Here is a 12,963-nt window from a genome sequence, read left to right as displayed (position 1 = left end):
ACAAGAAGATCAAGGCATTCTCTGAGTCTGACCTCGAGCATCCAGAAAACTTCACCAACATCTCCTCCCACGACAAGCTCGTGAAGTACAGAGATCACGGGAAGGCGAGGAAAGGGGAGGACTTTAACCCGAGCGAGGGGCCTATTGATCCAGAACTGGTGATGATAGCTGGCAACGGGAGGCCCCATGGCTCGATCACCATTGGAGACGGCCTTATACATTGTCCTAGCTCTCTTCGGCAGATAAAGGCACGCCAAATGAGCTCTCGTCCAGAGATAACACGTCGCGCACGGCCAGTCGAGCTCGCCATCGAGGTTAGTTTAATGGACTCAAATATCTTTCCGCATTATGTTGTGCGTTGGAACCAATATGCTAACAATGAGTTGTGTTGTAGGCTGCTATTCAGAAAGAGAGAGAGGCAATGCATGCGGCTATGGCGGAGAAGGATAAGGAAATTAGGGAGCCGGAGGAGAGGACGACTGCATTGGTGGAGGCGGAGAGGGCACGGAATGATGCGTCTACCAGGGCCATATACGAGCTCTTCATGGTAAGTTTCTTCTTCATGTTATTTCAAATCTTGCATTTGAATGTCTGTTTCATTAATAAATAAAAACTTTGACTTGTCGAAACCAAATGTACAGTCTATGTGCGAGAAGAACGGCCAAGTCCCTCCGCCGATGCTAGTCGTTAAGGTGGCGTGGACGGTGAGTTTCATTTAAGTGGAGTGATCTTAAGTGTGTCCTCATGCTAACTACACATTGCAAACGATGTTTGGTGCAGAATATGTCCCGAAACGCATCGCACGACCCTTCTACAATCGAGCCTTCTCCAGGTGAAACAAGCCAGAGCCACCGTGGTTGACCCTAACTTAGGTATGTTATTTCTAGTGTTTTAATAAAAGATAGCTAGATGACATAATTAGCTTAGTTAGCTCCTAAATGGTCTATTTAATAAAAAATGACCTATACTTAGCTAAGTTCTCTCCTAAATGAAATAATTAGCTCCAAAAAGGCATTCTTAGCCAATTTAGCCAAAAGAAGGGGACGAGAGGAGAAGAAAGAGGAAAAATGAAAGGAAGGAAGAAGAAGAAGAGGAGAAGAAGAAGAAGGAGAGGGAGGAGGATAAGAAGAAGGAGGAGAAGGAGGAGAAGAAGGAGAAGGAGCTCCTCCTTCTCCTTCTTCTTCCTCCTTCTTTCTCCTTCTCCTTCTCCTTCTCCTTTTCTTCTTCTTCTCCTCTTCCTTCTCCTTCTCCTCCTCCTCCTCCTTCTTTTACTTCTTCTTCTGTTTCTCTTATTCTACGTAGCTTAGACTCATCCAACAAAGCCGAAATTGGATAATTCTCCATCTAAATGACATAATTAGCTTAGTTAGCTCCTAAATGGTCTATTTAATAAAAAATGACCTATACTTAGCTAAGTTCTCTCCTAAATGACATAATTAGCTCCAAAAAGGCATTCTTAGCCAATTTAGCCTGAAGAAGGGGACGAGAGGAGAAGAAAGAGGAAAAATGAAAGGAAGGAAGAAGAAGAAGAGGAGAAGAAGAAGAAGGAGAGGGAGGATGATAAGAAGAAGGAGGAGAAGGAGGAGAAGAAGGAGAAGGAGCTCCTCCTTCTCCTTCTTCTTCCTCCTTCTTCCTCCTCCTCCTTCTCCTTCTCCTTTTCTTCTTCTTCTCCTCTTCCTTCTCCTTCTCCTCCTCCTCCTCCTCCTTCTTTTACTTCTTCTTCTCTTTCTCTTATTCTACGTAGCTTAGACTCATCCAACAAAGCCTAAATTGGTTAATTATCCATCTAAATGACATAATTAGCTTAGTTAGCTCCTAAATGGTCTATTTAATAAAAAATGACCTATACTTAGCTAAGTTCTCTCCTAAATGACATAATTAGCTCCAAAAAGGCATTCTTAGCCAATTTAGACCGAAGAAGGGGACGAGAGGAGAACAAAGAGGAAAAATGAAAGGAAGGAAGAAGAAGAAGAGGAGAAGAAGAAGAAGGAGAGGGAGGAGGATAAGAAGAAGGAGGAGAAGGAGGAGAAGAAGGAGAAGGAGCTCCTCCTTCTCCTTCTTCTTCCTCCTTCTTCCTCCTTCTCCTTCTCCTTCTACTTTTCTTCTTCTTCTCCTCTTCCTTCTCCTTCTCCTCCTCCTCCTCCTCCTCCTCCTACTCCTTCTTTTACTTCTTCTTCTCTTTCTCTTATTCTACGTAGCTTAGACTCATCCAACAAAGCCTAAATTGGCCAATTATACATCTAAATGACATAATTAGCTTAGTTAGCTCCTAAATGGTCTATTTAATAAAAAATGACCTATACTTAGCTAAGTTCTCTCCTAAATGACATAATTAGCTCCAAAAAGGCATTCTTAGCCAATTTAGCCCGAAGAAGGGGACGAGAGGAGAAGAAAGAGGAAAAATGAAAGGAAGGAAGAAGAAGAAGAGGAGAAGAAGAAGAAGGAGAGGGAGGAGGATAAGAATAAGGAGGAGAAGGAGGAGAAGAAGGAGAAGGAGCTCCTCCTTCTCCTTCTTCTTCCTCCTTCTTCCTCCTTCTCCTTCTCCTTCTACTTTTCTTCTTCTTCTCCTCTTCCTTCTCCTTCACCTCCTCCTCCTCCTCCTCCTTGTTTTACTTCTTTTATTTCTCTTATTCTATGTAGCTTAGACTCATCCAACAAAGCCTAAATTGGCTAATTATACATCTAAATGACATAATTAGCTTAGTTAGCTCCTAAATGGTCTATTTAATAAAAAATGACCTATACTTAGCTAAGTTCTCTCCTAAATGACATAATTAGCTCTAAAAAGGCATTCTTAGCCAATTTAGCCCGAAGAAGGGGACGAGAGGAGAAGAAAGAGGAAAAATGAAAGGAAGGAATAAGAAGAAGGAGAGGGAGGATGATAAGAAGAAGGAGGAGAAGGAGGAGAAGGACTCCTTCTCCTTCTTCTTCCTCCTTCTTCCTCCTCCTCCTTCTCCTTCTCCTTTTCTTGTTCTTCTCCTCTTCCTTCTCCTTCTCCTCCTCCTCCTCCTCCTCCTCCTCCTTCTTTTACTTCTTCTCTTTCTCTTATTCTACGTAGCTTAGACTCATCCAACAAAGCCTAAATTGGCTAATTATCCATCTAAATGACATAATTAGCTTAGTTAGCTCCTAAATGGTCTTTTTAATAAAAAAATGACCTATACTTAGCTAAGTTCTCTCCTAAATGACATAATTAGCTCCAAAAAGGCATTCTTAGCCAATTTAGCCCGAAGAAGGGGACGAGAGGAGAAGAAAGAGGAAAAATGAAAGGAAGGAAGAAGAAGAAGAGGAGAAGAAGAAGAATGAGAAGGAGGAGGATAAGAAGAAGGAGGAGAAGGAGGAGAAGAAGGAGAAGGAGCTCCTCCTTCTCCTTCTTCTTCCTCCTTCTTCCTCCTTCTCCTTCTCCTTCTTCTTTTCTTCTTCTTCCCCTCTTCCTTCTCCTTCTCCTCCTCCTCCTCCTTCTTTTACTTCTTCTTATCTTTCTCTTATTCTATGTAGCTTAGACTCATCCAACAAAGCCTAAATTGGCTAATTATCCATCTAAGTGACATAATTAGCTTAGTTAGCTCCTAAATGGTCTATTTAATAAAACATGACCTATACTTAGCTAAGTTCTCTCCTAAATGACATAATTAGCTCCAAAAAGGCATTCTTAGCCAATTTAGCCCGAAGAAGGGGACGAGAGGAGAATAAAGAGCAAAAATGAAAGGAAGGAAGAAGAAGAAGAGGAGAAGAAGAAGAAGGAGAGGGAGGAGGATAATAAGAAGGAGGAGAAGGAGGAGAAGAAGGAGAAGGAGCTCCTCCTTCTCCTTCTTCTTCCTCCTTCTCCTTCTCCTTCTTCTTTTCTTCTTGTTCTCCTCTTCCTTCTCCTTCTCCTCCTCCTCCTCCTCCTCCTTCTTTTACTTCTTCTTCTCTTTCTCTTATTCTACGTAGCTTAGACTCATCCAACAAAGCCTAAATTGGCTAATTATCCATCTAAATGACATAATTAGCTTAGTTAGCTCCTAAATGGTCTATTTACTAAAACATGACCTGTAGTTAGCTAAGTTCTCTCGTAAATGACATAATAAGGCTTACATAGCTGCAACATGACCTATTCCCCCTAACTTAGGTATTAAATGGCCTATAATTAGCCTAGCTAAATCAAAAATGGCTTAATAAGCATAGTTTGCTCCGGAATGACCTATTTTACCCAAGTTAGCTCCGAAACGACCTACAGTTAGCTAGGGTTCCACCTAAATGACATAATTAGCTTAGTTAGCTCCTAAATGGTCTATACTTAGCTAATTTCTCTCCGAAATAACCTATATATACACTACTTCATCTAGTATTATTCTTCTAACTTTCTTATTTGTCATTTTGTGGATTACCTTCACTTCACGGGAAGCTTGGAAAATATTGATGGAATGCTTGAAGATGATTTCTTGTACCATGGGTTGTATTGAAACTATTGTAGTATATGAATATATGAAACTTTGTATGCACGTGGATGAAACTGGTGTAATATATGAAACTTTGTATGCACGTGGATGCAACTTGAAAGCTGGACATAAGAGGTTATTTTAATATGGTTATGAGTACGGAAAGAAATTGATTTATGTCAAATATATATATATATATATATATATATATATATATATATATCCTGATTATTGTTAAAAATGCTGGATATAACAAAAAATAAATAAAAAAGGGGCTGGTTCCCCTCTTTGCCGTCTGCCCCCGCATGGCAAAGAGGGGTAGGCACACGACAAAGGGGGGAATCTGCCCCCTCTCTCTCCCCTCTTTGCCGTCTGCCCCCACATGGCAAAGGGGGGGAGGCAGACGGCAAAGGCGGGAATCTGCCCCCTCGCTCTCCCCTCTTTGCCGTCTGCCCCCACATGGCAAAGGAGGGGAGGCAGACGACAAAGGGAGGAGGCCTGCCGTTAACATTTAACGGGGACGTTGCACCCTTTGTCGTCCCAGTTAATTTGCCGTCTTCCCCCTCATGGCAAAGATTCTTTGCCGTCCGCTTTGGGAAAGCTGACGGCAAAGAACCTCTTCACCGGATTTTTTTACCGTCTACTTTGCCGTCTGCTGACCGACGGCAAAGCCAAAGCGGACGGCAAATTTCTGAATTTCAGTAGTGTACAAACCCTAGAAGCTAGATGGGCCAGGATGAGGCCCGCAGAAGGCCCAGTAGGACCCCAGGGCAGAGAGAGTGCGTTTAGGCCCGTATGCCTGCGTTCAAGAGGAGCTCGAGAGGGTTGGCGCAGCAGGGCTTATAAACCACTCTCACATCCTCTCAACTAGCAAGGTGGGACTAAACATTTGGCCGCGGCATCACCCCCCTTTAGAGCCGGTTTATATAGGTGGAGCTTTAATAGGTGGACCTTTAATCCCAGTTTATATAGGTAGACCTTTAATAGGTGGACATTTAATCCCGGTTTATATAGGTGGACCCCTAACCGGGACTAAAGGCCCCCCTTGGATGTTTTGTGAAGATGAGATGAGATGTTTTGTGGAAATGTGAGAGAGATGAGATGAGATGAGAGAATTTCTTTTAGGTTTTTTAGATAGTGAAAAAATGTTAAAATTTGCATGTGCTCTCGCTTTTTTGTTGCATAATGAGATTAGATGAGATGAGTCCCCGACGATCGTTGGAGGACTCCTCGACGATCGCCGGTGAGGAGTCCCTGACGATCGTCCGAGGAGTCCCCAACAATCGCCGGTGAGGAGTCCCTCATGATTGTCGAAGGAGTCCTCGACGGTCGTTAGAGGAGTCCCAGACGATCGCCCGTGAAGATTCCCCGACGATCGCCGGTGCGGAGTCCCCAACGGTCGTCAAAGGAGTCGCCAACGATCGCTGTTGGGGATGTTACCTGTAGGTAACCCGCCCTTAATGGGTCGGGTTACCAAAGGGGCGACTCACCATTAATTATGCGTTCTATGGCCCTAGGAGCTGTAGGGCGGTTCAAAGGGATCTTGCGGATGATGGAACCCCAAGGAAGCTTCTGATCGTGGGGAACACGGTGACTTAGAGATAAGGAAAGCTACCAAGAGTAGGATGGCAGGACTTTGCAAACCCTAGGGCCTCGACCTGTATATAAAGGTGAGTCCAAGGGTAAGGTCAGGCGAGTTAGAGAGAATCGAGAGCTAGGTCAGGCGAGTTACGCCGTCCTTGTAATCGAAACCACCATTAATCCACACAAAGTAGGACGTAGGCTTTTACCTCTTCTCGAGGGGCCGAACCTGGGTAAACCTGAGTCTCGCTTTCGCTCACCCCCTTTGAGTCGCCACCAAGGTGCGATGGATCCATCTCTAAGTCCTTTCACGAGGACATCTGCCGTGACAAAACCACGACAGTTGGCGGCAACCGTGGGGCTAGCGCATGGTGGAGTTGAGTTCTCGAAGGGAGCCCTATCAGGGTTAGAAAGCTACGCGGTCGGCATCATGAATAAGAGCCACCGTGGGAAGTACTACATCGACAACTCGCTATGGGAATCGGAGGCCGGTTCCGTCCAATCTGGCTATCGAGTCCCCTTCGGCAAAATCAACATCTTCATCGGCATGATCGGGACGCCCGTTCCTGAGCCGGACACCTCCACCGACATCGTCGAGCCGGCCAGGTACGTCCTCCCTGTTACACGGCAGAACAAGAGTCGCCAGGTTTTCGTCGGTTTTACGCAGGGAGGCAACGCGCAAGACGACGTGGCGGGCCAGGAGATCACCCCCGTCAATTCCGATGGGAGTCATCCATGGGCGAGACAGAGTCGATCCTCCCTTTTGAGGAAGGACAGCTCTGGGGGCTGTCGTTGGCAATGGATCCCGAAGTCCTCGAGAGGTCTCGCCGGCAAATCGCCATCTACATGGAAGGGTCGGCCCAGCCTCATCAGAATCCAACTGTCAACAAGGAGACCGGGGGAACATCCAAGCCACCAACGCAAACCATGACGGAACGGGCGGCGGAGATAACTAGCCTCATGGCAACCACGATTACATCTGAAAATAAGGAGGCGATGGCCAAGGCACAACCTGACATGGAAGCAGAAGCCGCCAGGATCGAGACACAGCGAGCTGCGGTCGCTGCAGAGACGGAGCGGCTAAACACCGAAGGATGGCGGCTCGAGATACAACAGCGCGCGTCCGACGCTGTCCATCAAAGGAGGCACAATGGGCGCGTCCCGGCCGACTTACACCCAACTCGCCTTTTTGACACTCCGCGCACCCCCGGGGCGGGTCCTGATCGGCCTTTACAAACCGCCCCGAGGGGAGGAACGGTTCCACCGCCCAATCTGCCACTGGCTCAGTCAATGGATGCCCATGCGACTCGATTCCAGACGCCACGGGGTCACTTCTCAAATCCCGTCGACAATGTGCTGACAGCGACCCGCCACCTGGAGTCCCTTACGATTTACGGAAACACCCCGGCTGAGATAGAAGCTATAAACGCCATCGAGATGCTGAAGACTGTCGTGGTTCAGCATGCGCAGTATTCCCATAGCCTTGATCGGCTCCACTCCACGCCTCAGGCGAGTCACACCAGAAGTCGCCACGAGGACTTCCCCGCAGTAACCAGCGAGCGAAGGCGGCTCCCACAACACGATCCGCTCAGGATGCCCGACACAAGAGCCGAGGATATTGTGGATGAAGCACGAGCCGCGCGGCACATGGAGCCAACGACCATGGCGGGTCAGGCCTACCCAGCTTACATACCATCGCCACTCGCACCCCTGGACGGCGGGGGCAAACACATTGGAGTATCATGCCTCGCACCTGCTTTGCGCAACGAGCGCATGCCAAAGAACATCAAAGGGCCCAGGAAGGTTCCCAACTACTCGCCGGACCTCGAGCCCGGGTCATGGATCGAGAGCTATGAACTCGCAATGGATATGCTTGACGTAAGCAAGGCGGTCTGCGCTAAATACTTCACTATGATGCTCGAAGGGACGGCGCACACTTGGCTGAAGAACCTGCCGCCCAACTCCATCAACACTTGGGCAGAGCTGAAGGAGCGCTTCATCAAGAACTTCAGAGGGACCTGCAAGCGCTCAATGACTATCGTCGACTTACAGCACTGCATCCAGCGACCGGATGAATTCGCCCACCATTGGACCCGGCTGGTTGCGGAAGTTATCCATTCATCCAAAGGCATTTCGGCGGCTCAGGCGGTGTTGATCCTGGAGAAAAATTGCCATTACGAGCCTCTGGTACTGAAGCTAGGGAGACTTACGCGAAAGGTACAGGACATGGGCGAGCTAATGGACGCCCTTACCAGGTACGCTGAGTCGGATGACACCAAGGATCCTGGAGAGGGCGATGATAAAATTGGAGCCACCCGCAAGGGCGAGTTACAAAAGGGCCAATCCCAGTTTCAGAACCGGGGCAATAACCACCATGGCGGGCATGACAAGAAGCGGCAACAGGAGTGTCCTACGGAATTCGTTGCTAATACTAATATTGGCAACGCAAACCCGCGTCAGAAGAAGGGGGGCTTTAGTGGGAAGAAACCACGTAACTACCATGAAATGCTTAAAGGCCAGTGCCCGCAGCACGCCATGGCTGAAGGACCGGCGACTCACTCATGGGAGGATTGCTACGTAATGCAAGAGTTTCGGGCAAAAGCGCTCAAAAGAAGCCAAGGCGGCGAGTAGGGCCAGTGGAAGCAGCAACCCGACACATCCGGGTCACGACATGTCACATTTGGAGGTTTCCCCAACCAAGGGGCCCAGGGCGGGTCGCAGCACAATGCCGGTCAATACCAAGTTCATAACCAGCAGTACCGCCCACCGGAAATGTTCCAACGACCCCCCCCCCCCGCAAGGAGACCCCTAGTGGAAGGAGGATCGGGCGGGTTCCCAAATAACCCGAAACAGTTGAATAACGGACAGTACCACGTTTTCACCACCAACACCTATAAATGGGATCACAAGGTGAAGCATAAAACTTTCGTAGCTGAGCCAGCGCTCCCTCGGTACCTTCACTGGTCAGAGCAACCCATAACTTGGAGCCGGTAAGACCATCCACCCCGAGTCGACAACCCTAGCGACTTAGCCCTGGTCGTGGCTCCCCAAGTCGGGGGATACACCCTCTCCAAGGTCCTCATGGACGGGGGCAGCAGCATCAACATCCTATATTTCGACACCTTCCGGCGGATGAACCTCCTCGAGAAGGACCTGATGTCGTCATCCACGGTCTTCCATGGTATTGTCCCTGGTAAGTGAGCGTACCCGATTGGGCGGGTGCTGCAGCAACAAAAGTCCTTCCCTGGCACTTAGGAATTCTTCTTGTTACTTCTCTGGTTTGCGTCGGTTTTTCCCTTGAAGAGGAAAGGGTGATGCGGCACAGGAGCAGTAAGTATTTCCCTTAGTTTGAGAACCAAGGTATCGATCCAGAAGGAGGGCCTCGTCAAGTCCAGAGTACCTGCTCAAAACACAAAGAAGCTTGCACCCAACGCTTCAAAGGGGTTGTCAATCCCTTCAAGATTGTTTGCAAAGTGAGATCTGAAGGCGGAATGTGCAACGAAGTAAAAAGTGTAAGGCTGAAAATATGGTGTGGAGTAGACCCTGGGGGCCATAGTGTTCACTAGAGGCTTCTCTCAAAATAGCAAATATCACGGTGGGTGAACAAATTACCATCGAGCAATTGATAGAACCGTGCAAAGTCATGATGATATCTAAGGCAATGATCATACATATAGGCATCACGTCCGAGACAAGTAGACCGATACTTTCTGCATCTACTACTATTACTCCACACATCGACCACTATCCAATATGCATCTAGTGTATTGAGTTCATGACGAACAGAGTAACGCCTTAAGCAAGATGCCATGATGTAGAGGGATAATCTCAAACCAATGATGAAAACCCCATCTTTTTACCCTTGATTGCAACAACATGATGCGTGCCACGCTACCCCTTCTGTCACTGGGTGAGGTCACCGCACGGTATGAACCCAAAACCAAGCACTTCTCCCATTGCAAGAATCATAGATCTAGTTGGCCAAACAAAACCCACAACTCGAAGAGAATTACAAGGATATGAAATCATGCATAAGAGAGATCAGAAGAAACTCAAATAAGATTCATAGATAATCTGATCATAAATCCACAATTTATCGGATCTCAACAAACAGACCGCAAAAGAAGATTACATCGTATAGATCTCCATGAAGATCATGGAGAACTTTGTATTGAAGATCCAAGAGAGAGAACAAGCCATCTAGTTACTAGCTATGGACTCCTAGGTCTATCGTGAACTTACTCACGCATCATCGGAGAGGTCATGGTGTTGATGAAGAAGCCCTCCGTGTCTGAATCCCCCCTCCGGCAGGGCACCAAAACGTGCCCCAGATGGGATCTTGCGGTGACAGAAGCTTGCGGCGGCGGAAAAGTGATTGCGATGATCTCCTGATTTTTTTGGGATTTTTAGGGAATTTATAGGCGCAACCCCTAGGTCAGGGGACGCTCAGGGGGCCCACAAGCCTGGATGGCGCGGCCTCCCCCTGGCTGCGGGGTGGGGGCTTGTGGGGCCCCTCGGGCTCCCCTGCCTTGGTTCCCAAGCTCCCTGATCTTCTTCCGTTCCAGAAAAATCTTTTCGGGGATTTTCTTCTGTTTGGACTCCGTTTCAAAATCTCCTCTGAAAGAGGTCAAAAACATGGAAAAAACAGGAACTGGCACTTGGCACTGAGTTAATAAGTTAGTCCCAAAAAATATATAAAAGGCATGCAAAACATCCAAAGTTTGACAAGATAATAGCATGAAACCATAAAAAATTATAGATACGTCGGAGATGTATCAAGCATCCCCAAGCATAACTCCTGCTCGTCCTCGAGTAGGGAAGTGATAAAGAATGAATTTTTGATGTGGAATATTACCTAGCATAGTTGTCCTTTGCAACTTCTTTCACGTGACATGAATGTTCAGATCCGTAAGATTCAAAACAATAGTTTGCTATTGACATGAAAACAGTAATACTTCAAGCTACTAGCAAAGTAATCATGAACTTTCAAAATAACAAGGCCAAAGAAAGTTATCCCTACAAAATCATATAGTCTGGCTATGCTCCATCATCCTCACACAACTAATGTAAATCATGCACAACCCCGGTATTGGCCAAGTAATTGTTTTCGCACTCTTACTTTCTCAAACTTCTTATAACTACCACGCAATACATGAGCGCGAGCCATGGATATAGCACTATAGGTGGAATAGAGTGTGGTGGTGGTTGTGAGACAAAAAAGAGTAGATGGTCACATTGACTCGGCATATCAATAGGCTATGGAGATGCCCATTATCATATATCAATGTGAATGAGTAGGGATTGCCATACAAAGGATGCACGAGAGATATAAGTATGTGAAAGCTCAAAAGGAAAACTAGTGGGTGTGCATCCAACTTGCTTGCTCACGAAGACCTAGGGCAATTTTGAGGAAGCCCATCATTGGAATATACAAGCCAAGTTATATAATGAAGATTCCCACTAGCATATGGTGGTGACGAAGCAAGAAGCTCTCAATCATGAAGAACATGGTGCTATCATGAAGCCCAAGTGTGGAAAAAGATAGTAGCATTGTCCCTTTTCTCTTTTTCTCTCTCTTTTTTTCATTTGGGCTCTTAGGCCTCTTTTTTGGGCTCTTTGGCCTCTTTTTTTTAATTTCCTCACATGGGACAATGCTCTAATAATGATGATCATCACACTTTTATTTACTCACGACTGAAAGATCACAATGATGATGACTCCATAGGAAATGGCTCCGATAGTGTAGTGGGATGTGCAATGATCTAGCATGGCGTATGACGTTGAAACATCTCGCTAGCTATCTTACGATCATGCAATGGAAATATGAGAGTGACGACACAAGTCATGAGACGGAACGTTGGGAGTTGCATGGCAATATATCTCGGAATGGCTATGAAAATGCCATAGTAGGTAGATATGGTGGCTGTTTTGAGGAAGGAATTTGGTGGGTTTGTGCACCGGCGAGATTTGCGCGGCACTAGAGAGGCTAGCAATGGTGGAAGGTGAAAGTGCATCTAAACCATGGGCTCACATTAGTCATGAAGAACTCACATACTTGTTGCGAAAGTTTTTATTAGTAATCGAAACAAAGTGATAAACGCATACTCCGAGGGGAAGGGTTGGTAGGTGTTAACCATCGCGCGATCCGACCTCAACATAAAGGATGACAATCAATAGATCAATTATGCTCCGACTTCCTAACATAGCGGTTCACCATACGTTCATGCTACGGGAATCACTAACTTCACACAAGTATTTCTAGATTCACAACACCCTACTAACATAACTCTTAATATTACCAAATCCATGTCTCAAAACTATTTGAGAGGAATCAAAACTTCTCTTTCTACTCAATGCACATGAAGATGGAGGTTTTTGCATCCTCTTTAGGTATCTATCACTTTTGGTACTACTTTCATAGCATAAGCCAACTACCAAATCACGCACCGCCGTGCTCTAAAAGATATAAGTGAAGCACATAGAGCAAAAGTATCTAACTCAAAAGATATAAGTGAAGCACCATGAGCATTCTAGCAAAAATCACGATGAGTGCATGTCTCTCTCTCTCTCTCAAAAAGGTGTGCAGCAAGGATGATTGTGACACAACAAAAATAAAAGACGCCTATGATACAAGATGCTCCAAGCAAAACACATATCATGTGGTGAATAAAAATATAGCTCCAAGTAATGTTACCGATGGATTGAAGACGAAAGAGGGGATGCCTTCCTGGGGCATCCCCAAGCTTAGGCTTTTTGGTGTCCTTGAATTTGGCTTGGTATGCCTTGGGCATACCCAAGCTTGAGCTCTTTCCACTCCTTATCTCTTTGTCCACAAGAACATCACCCAAAACTTGAAAACTTCACAACACAAAACTTAAACAGAAACTCGTGATAACATTAGTACAAGAAAACAAACTCCCACTTCTTTTGGTACTGTAGCAAACTTGAATTATATCTATAT

This window comes from Hordeum vulgare, chromosome 3H, assembly GCF_904849725.1.
Source record: "Hordeum vulgare subsp. vulgare chromosome 3H, MorexV3_pseudomolecules_assembly, whole genome shotgun sequence".
Taxonomy (NCBI): Eukaryota; Viridiplantae; Streptophyta; class Magnoliopsida; order Poales; family Poaceae; genus Hordeum; species Hordeum vulgare.
Note: the sequence above shows the minus strand (reverse complement) of the source record.